Raw genomic sequence first — 12,681 nt, 5'->3', positions numbered from 1 at the left:
GAAATTATTCCATTAACTCTCTGAGAGAGCCAACTACTTGCCAGACTTGTAAGAAATTTCTACTGGATACAAAAAACAAACAAACAAACAAACAAACAAAAACCCCCAAAACCAAAAAGAATGACATAGAAATATTTGATTGCCATATTTGTAATTCTCTCTGAAACAGAAAAATTACACATACTGAAAACATCTTTCAATCTGGATTAATATTTGGGTTCAAGGATCTAAGGAAAATCATATTTGCTTGCTTCTTTTTTATTTATAACAAAGGCTACTCTGAAACACTTTTGTCCAATACAATGCATTGTGTTGACTACACATTTAGAGATAAACACAAAACCGGATTATTTGTAATGACTATTTTTCAATAAATGTTTTAAAAACCTGTGGTTCCATGAGAGCTGAACTTAAGGACCCCATTTATTTTTAAACATATTTAGTGGAGTTGTTATAATCTTCTTCCTCCACACTTTTGCCTTATAAATAGCAATCCTGATTGTCACATAATGGTGGTTTCACTTTTCAATAAGGAAGGAACAAAGTTAATGAGAACCTCTCACTTCTTCTGACCAGAGTATAATAGAAGCACTCTGGAGAACATAAAAATTATTGGGTTTATTCAAATTATAGTATTAGCTCTTAAAATATTAAATATTAATATTTAAATTATAAAACTAAATATTTAATCTTTAGCATTTTATCTTGGACAAAGCTATGTAGATGTTTTCAAGGAATTTCTCTCAAAAAATGCTGCGATGCATAGTTCTGAAAGCACAGCACAAGAAAACGATATAGGCCGTTCACTCATTTAGCGTATGTTTCAAATATTAAAAATCTACCTGACAATGAAGAAATATACTATACTACTTTTAGCCAAAGAACGCAATCACCCATTCAGCAAATCGAACAAGAAATTGTACAACTGTTGCTTGTAATATGAATTTTTACGATTTGGGGAAGGTGTTATGACAGTATGTACCAACAGTCCTAAAATATGTATACCCATTTTTATCTTGTACTTCCATTCCTATAAAACAATTTGAAATTTTCTAGAATCTTAATACATTAATATGAGGATTTTAATAATATACTACTACTCATTAGAAACATGAAATTAAGGTCACGGTTGAGTAAACTATATTATGTGCATAGAGATAATATTACTAAGACATTTTTTAATTAACATATAATGTATTATTGCTTTAGGGGTACAGGTCTGTGAATCATCAGTCTTACACAATTCACAGCACTCACCATAGCACATACCCTCCCCAATGTCCATAACCCGCCACACTTTCCCTCCCCGCCCCAATCCCCAGCAACCCTCAGTCTGTTTCCTGAGACTAAGAGTCTCTTATGGTTTGTCTCCTTCCTGGGTTTGTTATTAAACACATTTTGGGTTTTATTTTTAATTTTATTTTTTTAAAAAACTATTTGAGAGAGAGTTTGGGAGGTAGGAGCAGAAGGAGAGGGAGAGACAGTTACAAGCTGACTCTGTCCTGAACACAGAACCCAACACGGAGCTCGATCTCATGACCTCGAGATCACGACCTGAACTGAAACCAAGAGCCTGATGCTGAACAGACTGTGCCACTCAGGTGCCCCATGTTTTATTCTTTTAAAGTATGTTGTCAGCTAAACCAGAGCGGCTTCTCATGATGGCACTGTACAGTCAAGTTGCCTGAACTCACTATCATTTCAATTTCCGTCCTGCTAGGCAACATCTACATGTGGGGTACATAAGAGAGAAAACCCTACCCTATTATTCTTTAAATGCTTGGGAGAATAAAGGGAGACCATTACCCACTGAACACACTGATGGTTGCACAGATGTAATAAATATTGCCTTGCATGAATATAGGAGGCAATCTTGAAATTGGAAGGCAAGTTAAATCCTCAAAGATTTCAAATTTACTAAGCCTTTTTATTTTAAGGAACATGACCTTTTCTAAAAGAAGCTTCTCAATTCTATCTCTCCCTAAAAGGCTAAAATAAATAGTTCTTTAACATAGCAAAATGGATCTTTGGCAGGGATAGATTAAAAGAGCAATTCAAGAGCTACAGAACATGGAACCTAACTCCGATGATAATGAAGCAATTAGAGCAACTGCTGTCAGTGCCCAGCCCATATCCCTCAGTCCTTATTCCTTCAGAAAGCATGACTTCCATACACCAGTATTGGGTTCTCCATGCCTGAAGGCTTTTCCAGAAGGCTGCTCTGTTCTGGGGCCCACAGATCAGCAGTGCCAAGGAACTAACATCTTGAAGAGCAGCCCTCAACCAGTGACTGGTGATGTGAGTATGTAAATACTTCAACTCCCTTGGCCCACGAGAGGGGTAAATCTGAAGCACACAACTCAACAATTCTCAGAGATTTCCTGTGGGATTAAGCTTCTCTCACACAGTGCTAACACAGATACCTCATGGACTGCCTTCTTCCCTGTTTCACCTTTCCGTTTCCTTGCTAGTGTTCCTTGTGTCTCCCAAATTAAAGATTTGGTCTTGAACCTTTGTCTCAATGTCTACTTCTTGGAAAATGCACACCAGTAATGTGTTAATCTGCTGGATAATATAGAAGACTAGGTAAGTATTATTATTATTTTTTTTAAAGATTTTATTTATTTATTTGACAGACAGAGACCACAAGTAGGCAGAGACGCAGGCAGAGAGAGAGAGGGAGGAAGCAGGCTCCCTGCTAAGCAGAGAGCCCGATGCGGGGCCCAATCCCAGGACCGTGAGATCATGACCTGAGCCGAAGGCAGAGGCTTTAACCCACTGAACCACCCAGGTGCCCCTAGGTAAGTATTATTTATAATACATTTATTAAAATGCATTTTTATAAGTCTTAGGGATTATATTCATTGCCATGATATTAATTATCAACCTAAACGAACCTTACTAATCAGCTCTTGCTTCTTGAAGATTTGAGCAGTCCTCAATTTTCCTATGAAGATTTAAACCATTATTGGTATTTGGGGAGATAGTCAAAATAATTTAACAATAGGTATTATATGATTGTTATTATAATGATTGTAATAAAAAACATTGCTATAGAGCTATACCAAATCTTGTTTGCCATATATTAACCATTTGGTTGAAGGTCTTGGGGAGAGTCTGGAACAATGGAGGAGTATTTGAGAGTCTCAGGCAAGCAGATATTTAACAACCAGTTCAGAAGAATTCCAATACTCTAATAATCAGTAAAGCCCTACTGATGCATACCGACCAAATACTGACTTAGTCAAAGATCTTGAACACTATGTATATGTCTTCCTTTTATAATACAAACAATGTAGTTTCCAATGGGATCAACACAGCATATAAAATAACTGCCAAGAGGCACTCTTTCCTTGAAAATCAAGTTTTTGAAGAAAACATGAATATGGATAATTTAAAAATATAACATAGAAATGCTTTCAATCCAGCAAAATGACTATCAACAAAAGAATAAGTCCCCAGGTGATGTGAGTGCCACTCCTCAACATAAATGAATATAACATGCCTATTGAAATACAAAAGCCTTCTGATTGAAATGCCTCCTTATTTATACTCTGCTATGAACACACAAGGAATTCACCCTGTGTTGAGTACTGAATAAAAAGGTGAACAAAAATACCCAGTTGCTAGAAAGGTTTGTAATCTCCAAGTACCATAAGGGAATTCAGAGGCCAGTAGCTGCTTAAAGCTGAAATATAGGGTGAGCGGCCACTGTTATCAAAATAATTTTCCACAGACTTGGGCAATTAACTAAAATGTGAAAGATGACACTGCATGAAAATGTTGTTCCTACCACAGTTGTACAGAAACGAAGTGGGGGGGGGGAGGAAAAAAGAAACTAGCAAACAAACTCTGGCTTGAAAGATTCAGAATTTACAGTTTTCAACAATATTTTATGAGCCTCGGGAACATCTTATCTAGAGAGAAAGAAAAATCAAATTGAAATGAACTCCTCCTGAACTCAAGCAAACATAATAAAGCAAATGATTTCTGTATTAGATCTCAACACAAGCTATTTAAAATACTTCCGCATCCAACAGAGGTAACATTTCTGAACAAGAGGTTTTTGTCCGAGTCTGATCATACACCCTAAAAATTTATGTTTCAGCTAAAAACATAGTACTATTTAATAATCACAACAGAGAACAAATAGCAAATTATCCTTTGGGCTTCAATAGTAATCTATTCATTTAAACAATATTTCCCCATTCAACCTCAGACATACAGTATTAGATGAATTATATCTCTGTACTGTGACATTAACATCATTGATCCACATATGTCTTGTTTTTATTGGTTATTCATATTTGTTGAATAATGTAACAAGCACCTATTAACTCATAAGCTCAAAACAAAAGTTACTATATTGAGCATAACATATACCTAATTGCATGGTTCCTGCATCAGCACATCCCTATTGGCTCTTCTCTGCAAGATGGTCATCATCCAAAATTCTGTGTTCATCATTTCCTGGTTTTCCTTTACAAATAATTAGTTGCATCTTCATTTGTTAGTTTATTTTAGTTCTTTTTGAGGTTATAAAAAGGATAGTGTGCTACATGTAATCTTTCAGGACTCATTTTTTTTCCTATATTATATTGCTAGGATTTTCTATGTTGTTGCTTGTTGCTATAATCCATTCACTTTGTCTGTGGATAATATTCTACCATGTGAATGTGCAATTTATTTATCCATTCTTTCATAAATGGACATCTGAGTCATTTTCAGTTTATACCACTAGAAATAGGATATTTCTGCATATGTTTCCTTTGTGAAATGCAAAATTCTCTCTTCAATGGTGATTTCCCCTAACTTAGAATTTGCTGAGTCATGGTAAAATGAATGCTTAGCTTCAGGAAATAATGCCCAAACTACACTCTCAACAACAATGTATAAGAAATACCATGAAACTCTATCCTCCTTAAAAAGTATTACTGTGTGGAAATACTGGGTAACCTTGGTTTCCTAGTGTGAAATACAAAATATGTGAGATTAAAAAGGTGGTACTAGTGAGAGAGAGAAATTTGCATTTGTGATAAGCCACATTAATTTACAGACCACAAAATTATGATGTAAATATAATTGTCTAATCTTTTAGATTGTTCTCTGTCCATTTCATTCCATTTAACCAAATGACTTATGAATATAAATTGCACAAACTGTAAATTATCATACAAATAATATAGCCAACATTAAAAAAAGGATTTGTAGAATTTCTCAATTTATCAAGAGAAAATAGAGGAAAATACTAAATATGTCAGAAGAAATTCATGGTTAATAGAACAAAAGAGTAGAGGTTTTGATAGAGGGCTGAATTCGGAGTCCAATTAGGAGGGTAAATAGTCCATAGCTCACAACCCACCATGTAGCCTTCCCTAACTTGTTAGTAACATTTTTGTGAAGAAAAAGTTAAAAAAAAATACACACAAACAAAAATTATTGCTAAAAGCCTATCACTGCCTGTCATCCTACAGATAAATTGAGGTTCCCTTCAAGCTGTACTGAGTGGCCCCTCATGTTATCTCTGCCTCAGGGTGTATAAGGAGGGCATCCAGCCCCCTCCCCACAGTCTGCTGCCTTTCAGAATACATGGAAGTCACCATTCCACTGCCCTCCCCCTTGCCATTACTAATGGAACATCTCTTACTGTGTCCCATTAGAAAGTACAACTTTGGAAAACTACCAAGGTAGGAAGTAGAAAGTTAATGCCAGCATTCAACATCCTGATCACAAAGAACTCTAGGTAATTTCTGTTGACACTGCTTAATGGTCACTGCAGTGTTTGGTTGTTTTTTTTTTTTTTACATTTAGTGATCCCAAATATCAGCAATGTACTGGTGAGGAAGAGGAAGATGCTGTTTTTGACTTAGCAGGGCCACAGAAGATAAACGCTCTCTAGACCACAGAAATGACATAGCCATTGATTACCTTCTCAGCTATAGGTCTGAGAAGGGAATTGGACAGGCATTCAAGTAGACAAGGAAAATACAGACATTCGGTCTGCCAACAAATGGTGATTCTGGAGAGATGGCTCCTTGTTAGAAAACCGAATGAAAAAAAAAAGAAAACAAAAAACATTAAAAAGATCTGAGGGAGAAATGTCACTGAACAAGGAAAGTAAATCACCTTGTCTCTGAAATACTCAAAAACACTATTAAAAGTGTTACAGATAACAAAATATTAAATATTTTTTGGCAGTCTCAGCTGAACTCATGAATCACAAAATCAAAAAGCAACTGATTAAAAGCAAAACAGGGCAAACAGAATGATATGCAAAGGGAGAGAGGTGAGATTGTGAAAGACTGTTGTTAATATTAAACATCAGACTAAAGATGCATTGGAGGATTTAAAATGTGTTGTGTTGTAGGACTGATGATGAGGCCTCCTAGAACACAAGGGACCTACTACAAGGAAAATGTCATAGAGAGTAGTAAATGAAAAATAAGTAAAGACATAGGGAAATTAAATAATAAATTTAAGTCTATCAATAAACTTGATAGTTTTAAAATTGAAAGTATTAAACTATTTCATAAAAATTAAGGAATTACACGTGGAAAAGGTGAAATAGGTCCTGTAAGGACCTATTTAGCCAGAGGCTTCCATCCAAGTTAAACAATAACCTTGTTGTTTAACCCTTAAACTGTCCCTGCTCCCCTTCCCCCAGAGGACTTACTTAAAAACAAGTCCCAGAAACCAGCCCCAGGTAACAAAGCCCAGATACAAGGATGGGTCAGGCCAAGTGGAGACATCTGATCAGTGGGGGGTTGCATACTGTCTCCCTAGTTACCAAGGAGTATGGGCCCAGCCCTTTGGGAGCCTTTTGGGCGCCAATTCTAACCAAGGTGTGATAGGCTAGGTCAAATGTCTACTATAGGGTAAAATGTAAATTCAATTGGTCACCTAGCATCACTGTGCAGCTTTCTCTGTGTGTTACAATTTCATTGGCCAACTCTGTGTGGCCAGGCCCAACCGCATGGCCTTTGCCCTTAAAAACTAGTCTGTGAAACAGAGAAAGGTCGCCTTCTCTTGTAAGAGGTGCGGCCCCGAACTTTCGGTTTGATTCTTGATGCTTGGCGTGAAATAAAGCTTTGCTTGACCTTCACTTTTTTATCAGTCTCGTTCCTTTAATCACGGACCCATTATTGGGGGACCTAACAATCCAAATGAGTGAGTTTTCAAATACAAGTAGAAAAATCTGTCATTGGCTGAAAGAAAAGAAAGGAAATCATTAATGAAAAAGGAAAGTAATAAAGAACTTCCTAATTTATGAGAGGAAAAATTAAATTAACTGAAATGTAATCAGTGACATAAAGAAAGTTAAAAAGTGGGAAAGTGTAAGGCAAATAGGAAAGTAAGATGGAAGGTATGACAACAAGAGTATCAGTCGTTACACTAAATGTGAACCGACTGAATTCACTTATGAAAAGAGAGATGGTTAGGTAGGTCACAATCAAAACACAGCTATAATGCTATATACGTGAAACTACTTGAAGTGATGTAATAAAGGAGGGTTGAGTATGAAGGGTGGATTAAGACATAACAAGCAAATATAAAACAAAAAGAAAACAGAGTGGGCATAGTTAATACCATACCAGGTGACGTTTTAGATTAAAGGTACATATAGGATAAAGAGAAACACTGTAATGATACAAAGTCACATATAAAGGAAATATCACAGACCTAAGGGCATATGTACTACATATCATCACAACTAAGTATATAAAGCAAGAACTATTAGAAATGCAAGGCAGACTTTATAGAATTGCAATATAGTATGATGCAAGGTTTCCACTACTCAAATGTTATAAACATTGTATATTGAATTAGACATATTATAAATAAAAAAACTAAGGACCTAGAAGAATTCACTAATACAATCAGTAAACTTGATTCATAGCTACACAGAGCTTCACATCTAACAGAAAATGTATAGTTTTTGTCTGTCCATGGAACTTTTACAAAACAGTCTATAATCTGATCACAGAGAAAACCCTGATAATTGCTCAAAAGTTGATACTTCCCAGGTCTCTATGTCTGATCATAGTCCAGTGAAATTAGAAAGTAGTAGTAAAAATTGATCTGGAAAAATCCAGAGTATGTCCTAGTATTCATATATCATATATTTGTTAAGTTTAATATAGGAAATAGGTGGTATTTCCATTACATACAAAAGGAATTATATAGTAAATGGCACAACTGGTCCTCTACCTAGAAGAAAGCAAAACTGGAAATAAATGTTTCAGTGAAAAATATAAAATAATAAAATTCATATAAAATGTATGAAGAGATTCTTATTCAGTTAGAAGATCCAGAAAAATATCAAAGACAACATAGATACACAGGGAAATTATCAAAAACAAAGTCAATAAATGATGTATTTTGAAAAAAGTTGGTAAAGCAAATAATCATAGGACTAATATTTAAGTTTATATAAACATTACTTCTCATGTTGACAAGAAAGTAAACCAATGGAATATTGAAAACAATTCAGAGACAAGCAGTATTGATGGCCAAAAATTTATGAAAAGAAGTTTAATTACTAAGAGGAAAACACAAACTAAAGGAATTAGATATCTTTTTATAGCCATCAGAGGGCAAAACTTTAACATGTATTGTAGGTGAGAATGTGAGAAAATAATAAAGTGGGAATATGAAGTGCTGGCACTTTCTGGAAATCCATCTAGCAGCATTTCATAAAATTAATAATTGGCATACCTTTTGAGCCAGCAGTCTCATTCCTGGCAATGAATCTCCTAGAAAGAAAACCCTAAAGAATATAAAACAACTCAAAGGAGATTATTTAAATAATGCTGGCTTATCTGTAGGGAATAATATGCAGGTATTAAAAAGAATGAAGGTGAGCTATAGTAATTTGTCTTTGAGGAATTTCCAGGAAGTATTTTCAAGCAGAAAAACAAAAACAGGGGTGTGTGGGCGGCTCAGTGGGTTAAGCCTCTGCCTTCAGCTCAGGTCATGGTCCTGGGGTCCTGGGATTGAGCCCCGCGTCAGGCTCTCTGCTCAGCGAGGAGCCTGCTTCCCCCTCTCTTTCTCTGCCTGCTTCTCTGCCTACCTGTGATCTGTGTCAAGTAAACAAATAAAAATCTTTAAAAACAAACAAACAACAACAACAAAAACAAGGTACAGAAAAACGTATAACACATGATTTTTAAGAAAATGAACAATAACAATGGAAACTCTGTACATGGAGGAAAATATGGAAGGATGCATTCCAGGTGTTGACATAAGTTATTGGGTAGAAACAGGGGCTGATGAATTAGATGCACCAAACCTTCTTTCATAGCCAGTGAACATAACAAAACGATGGGTCAGCGATGGGATTCAATCACATTTTTTTAAACTGTAAAAATGTAGGCAATACACCTGTATATGTTTAAAACAGGCTACCCAAAACCAGTCACATAGTGCATATATAAAACAGAGGATTTCATCTTCATGAGAAGACATTTCTTAAAAGACGTAAGGATTTACTTTCAAAAGTCCTAGCACACCCTCTATTGGTCTGGAAAATTAAGTGGGCAGGGAGTTCTTTTGTTCTTGAGACTAAAGAGTCCTGCAATCCTTCACTGTTTATTCTTTTTTTTTTCCCCCCTCTCTGACTCCTTGTCTTTTACTCTCCCTCAGGATGAAATTAATGGTCAGCCACACCTGTCCATCTCACCCACTTGGTTACTTTAGAATAAAAATTCACTGATTCAGCAACACTCTGACTCCCACAGTTCTAGAATGATAGCAATGATTCCAATTAAAAATCTACCTATTCCTGGATATATTATCTAACTCATAAACCCCTTTTAAAAGGATAATTAATGCTGCTTGTCTCTGGGTTTTCAGTTTCTCTGTGTTGATAATAGCTTTGTTTTTAATCATTTATTTCTATTAAAAAGCAGAAAAAGGCAGAAAGAAGAAAAAAAATAGTGTCATTTGTGTCTCTATAGAGAAATTGCTTGGAAAGCTGTCAAAGTTTCTTTAGACTACTTAGATTTGGAGGGTAGGTCTTCCAGGAAATGAATGTGATACAACAGATGAGACTGGGAAATTCACTGTGAATAATTTTTTTTCTTTTACATTAGGGTGCCCAGTGACTCGAGGATATGTATTTGTACACAGGTCTGCAAATCCTTACGCATTTGTAAGAATTTGAAAATGCACATGCTTCAAGTATAAAAATCTCTAGAATGAGATCAAACTGATATTTTTTAGTAGCTCACAGCAGTGCTAGGCTCCCTTGAGTGAACATACCACGAAACAAAGTATGTCTTGATTTACAAGTATAGTCAGACAGTAAATAATATCTCAAGCATTCGTACAAAGAAAACAGGCTCCTCATGCTTCAGATATATCTACACCTAAGAATTAGGTTGTTCTTACTGGGGAGAGATTCTTGGTTACCTTCTTGAAGTTAATTATTTTTATACAGACTGAAATTAACCAATCAACTAGTTAATTTCCTCCTTTCGTATTTTCTAATCTTTGCTTTTTTTTGTTTTAAAGATTTTATTTGAGATAGAGGGTGAGAATGAGAAAGAGAGTGAGGGGGAGAAAGAAAAAAAAAACTGAAAGAAAAAAAAAATCATAGTATGTGTGTCAGGGTATGGTTCTCTTTTTCCATCATTCTTCCCAGCTATAATATGAGCGTTTTTGAATGTGTATTTCAGGTCTCTCTTATTCAGAAATATTTTTCTTTCATTATATCTATTATCATTTCTTCTTTATTTCTCCTACTTTCTCAGTAATTTTTAAACATTCCTAAAGAACACAAACTAAACACAGACAAGTAGGGATACTCTGCTTAATCACTGAAGTTCATTTAGAATAATTTAATATACAAATCTTGTTGTCATTATTAACATACATTTCATCCCTAAAACTGGTAGGTAGCCTGTCTGCCACAGTATCAATATGTTGAATGTTTAGATTCTTTCTGGCTAGACTCCAGTTTTGATCCCAAGTTCCTCACTGACTGTTAACTAGCTCACATGTATGGTTTTCCCCTTGAAGCCCCGTGAATTCTTTCTGTATCCGGCGCCCTGACTTTAATCAGATCTATAAACAACTACTCTTTGTTTTGGACTTTAACCCAAGGTTAAGACTAGACCTTAACTCTAGCCCCAATATGTCTTCATTATTTTGTCTTATCCTTCAACTCTTTCTTGTTATAAAATTAGCATTCCCCAAATTCACTTTCATAGAAGAAAGGATCATACACAAAACTGTCTATGTAACTTAGAAGACTACTGATTAGTTATAAACTATGAAAGAAAAGATGAGTAGACACAAGAGATATATGGGTAAGACTGCCATAGGTCTTGTTTCATTACTCTGATTGAATACTGGGTTGTAAACTACAGGTATAATATTGATGTTTTTTATAGGTGATAGGTCAAAAAATATAAAATCTTTGCAACTTTGTCTACCTTTCTTATAATTACGAAGCTATGTTGACAATCATGTCTCCTTCTTCAGTCAACAAAAGAGTACTTGCAAACTTTGGAACTGGATGAAATATACTTTGCTCAATATCCTACCCTTAATTCACAGGCAGTTCTATCAAAGCTCCAGGAACTGTGGTGAGATACTAAGCAATACCATGCACTCACTGCTATGGATTCCCATTTCAACCATGCTGTACCTGAAAACAACAGTCAGCCTATTCTAGGGACTCTTTGTTTCCCCAAATACTGGCTTTCATCTCCAAGTTGCTAATTTTGTAAACTTCTTGAGGATGGATGGGCACTTTGTCTTCAGTATCTTCAATACAGCATTTGTTCCATAGAAAGCAAATGATGGGGGGAAAAAAGGAAATGGAAAAGAAAAGGAAGGGAAGGAAAGATAGGAGGGGAGGGAAGAAAGAAGGAGAGGAAGAAAAGAAGAAACATTTGTTGATCCAGATTCATACCCATCTTCACTATATAAAAAGTGAAATCCTTGGGTGAAGTGAATTAATGTTGAAACCATAGTGCTAAGTTCTTCTCACAAACATGTCTATAGCAAGTGCATACTCTCTCTTTGTAACTTTGCTTGGTTCCCTGGAGAGATAGCTCTTAAGAAACATACTTCTCTCAGGTGTATGAATAGACCTGGCGCCTTTTCCCTGAGCCAAGTAGAGGAGGCCCTCACTATTCTGGTTGCTGTCGTTGCCCTCAAGACAATTGCTGTTCTATTTTAACCTCGGTCCTTTCAAGCACTTTGGAATCTGAGATAACCAGGGTTCCCTGATGTATTGAAAACTGCCTAAATTCTTTCCCTTTTGTTCCTACTCCTTGGCTGACTGAGAACATTGTATCCAGCCCGTCTCCCTGTTTCCCCAGGAGATTTGAGATGGCTTGTCAAAGAAAAACAACAGTGAAGAGAATAATTAATGATCCTTTGATGCCTGCCAGCTCTGAAGAGGTACTTACCTGTGGGCTTTCAAGTGTTCCCTAATTATCTGACAGTACCAAATGCTTGTTCATCTTGCCAAGTTTCCACATTTCCTCCAGATTACTATAGATGGTGTAAATACCTGCTAGGTCCCCACTGCACTAGAGTTCAATCTATTCAGGTAATTCTTCTCCATTAAAATGATCACAGTATAGGCACAGTGTGCTTCAGAAATCTGTAGGTATGGTGGTATGCCAAATACTTTCTCTGAGAGGCTGGAGATAACCATGGACATCCTGA

This window comes from Martes martes, assembly GCF_963455335.1.
Source record: "Martes martes genome assembly, chromosome: 13".
Taxonomy (NCBI): Eukaryota; Metazoa; Chordata; class Mammalia; order Carnivora; family Mustelidae; genus Martes; species Martes martes.
Note: the sequence above shows the minus strand (reverse complement) of the source record.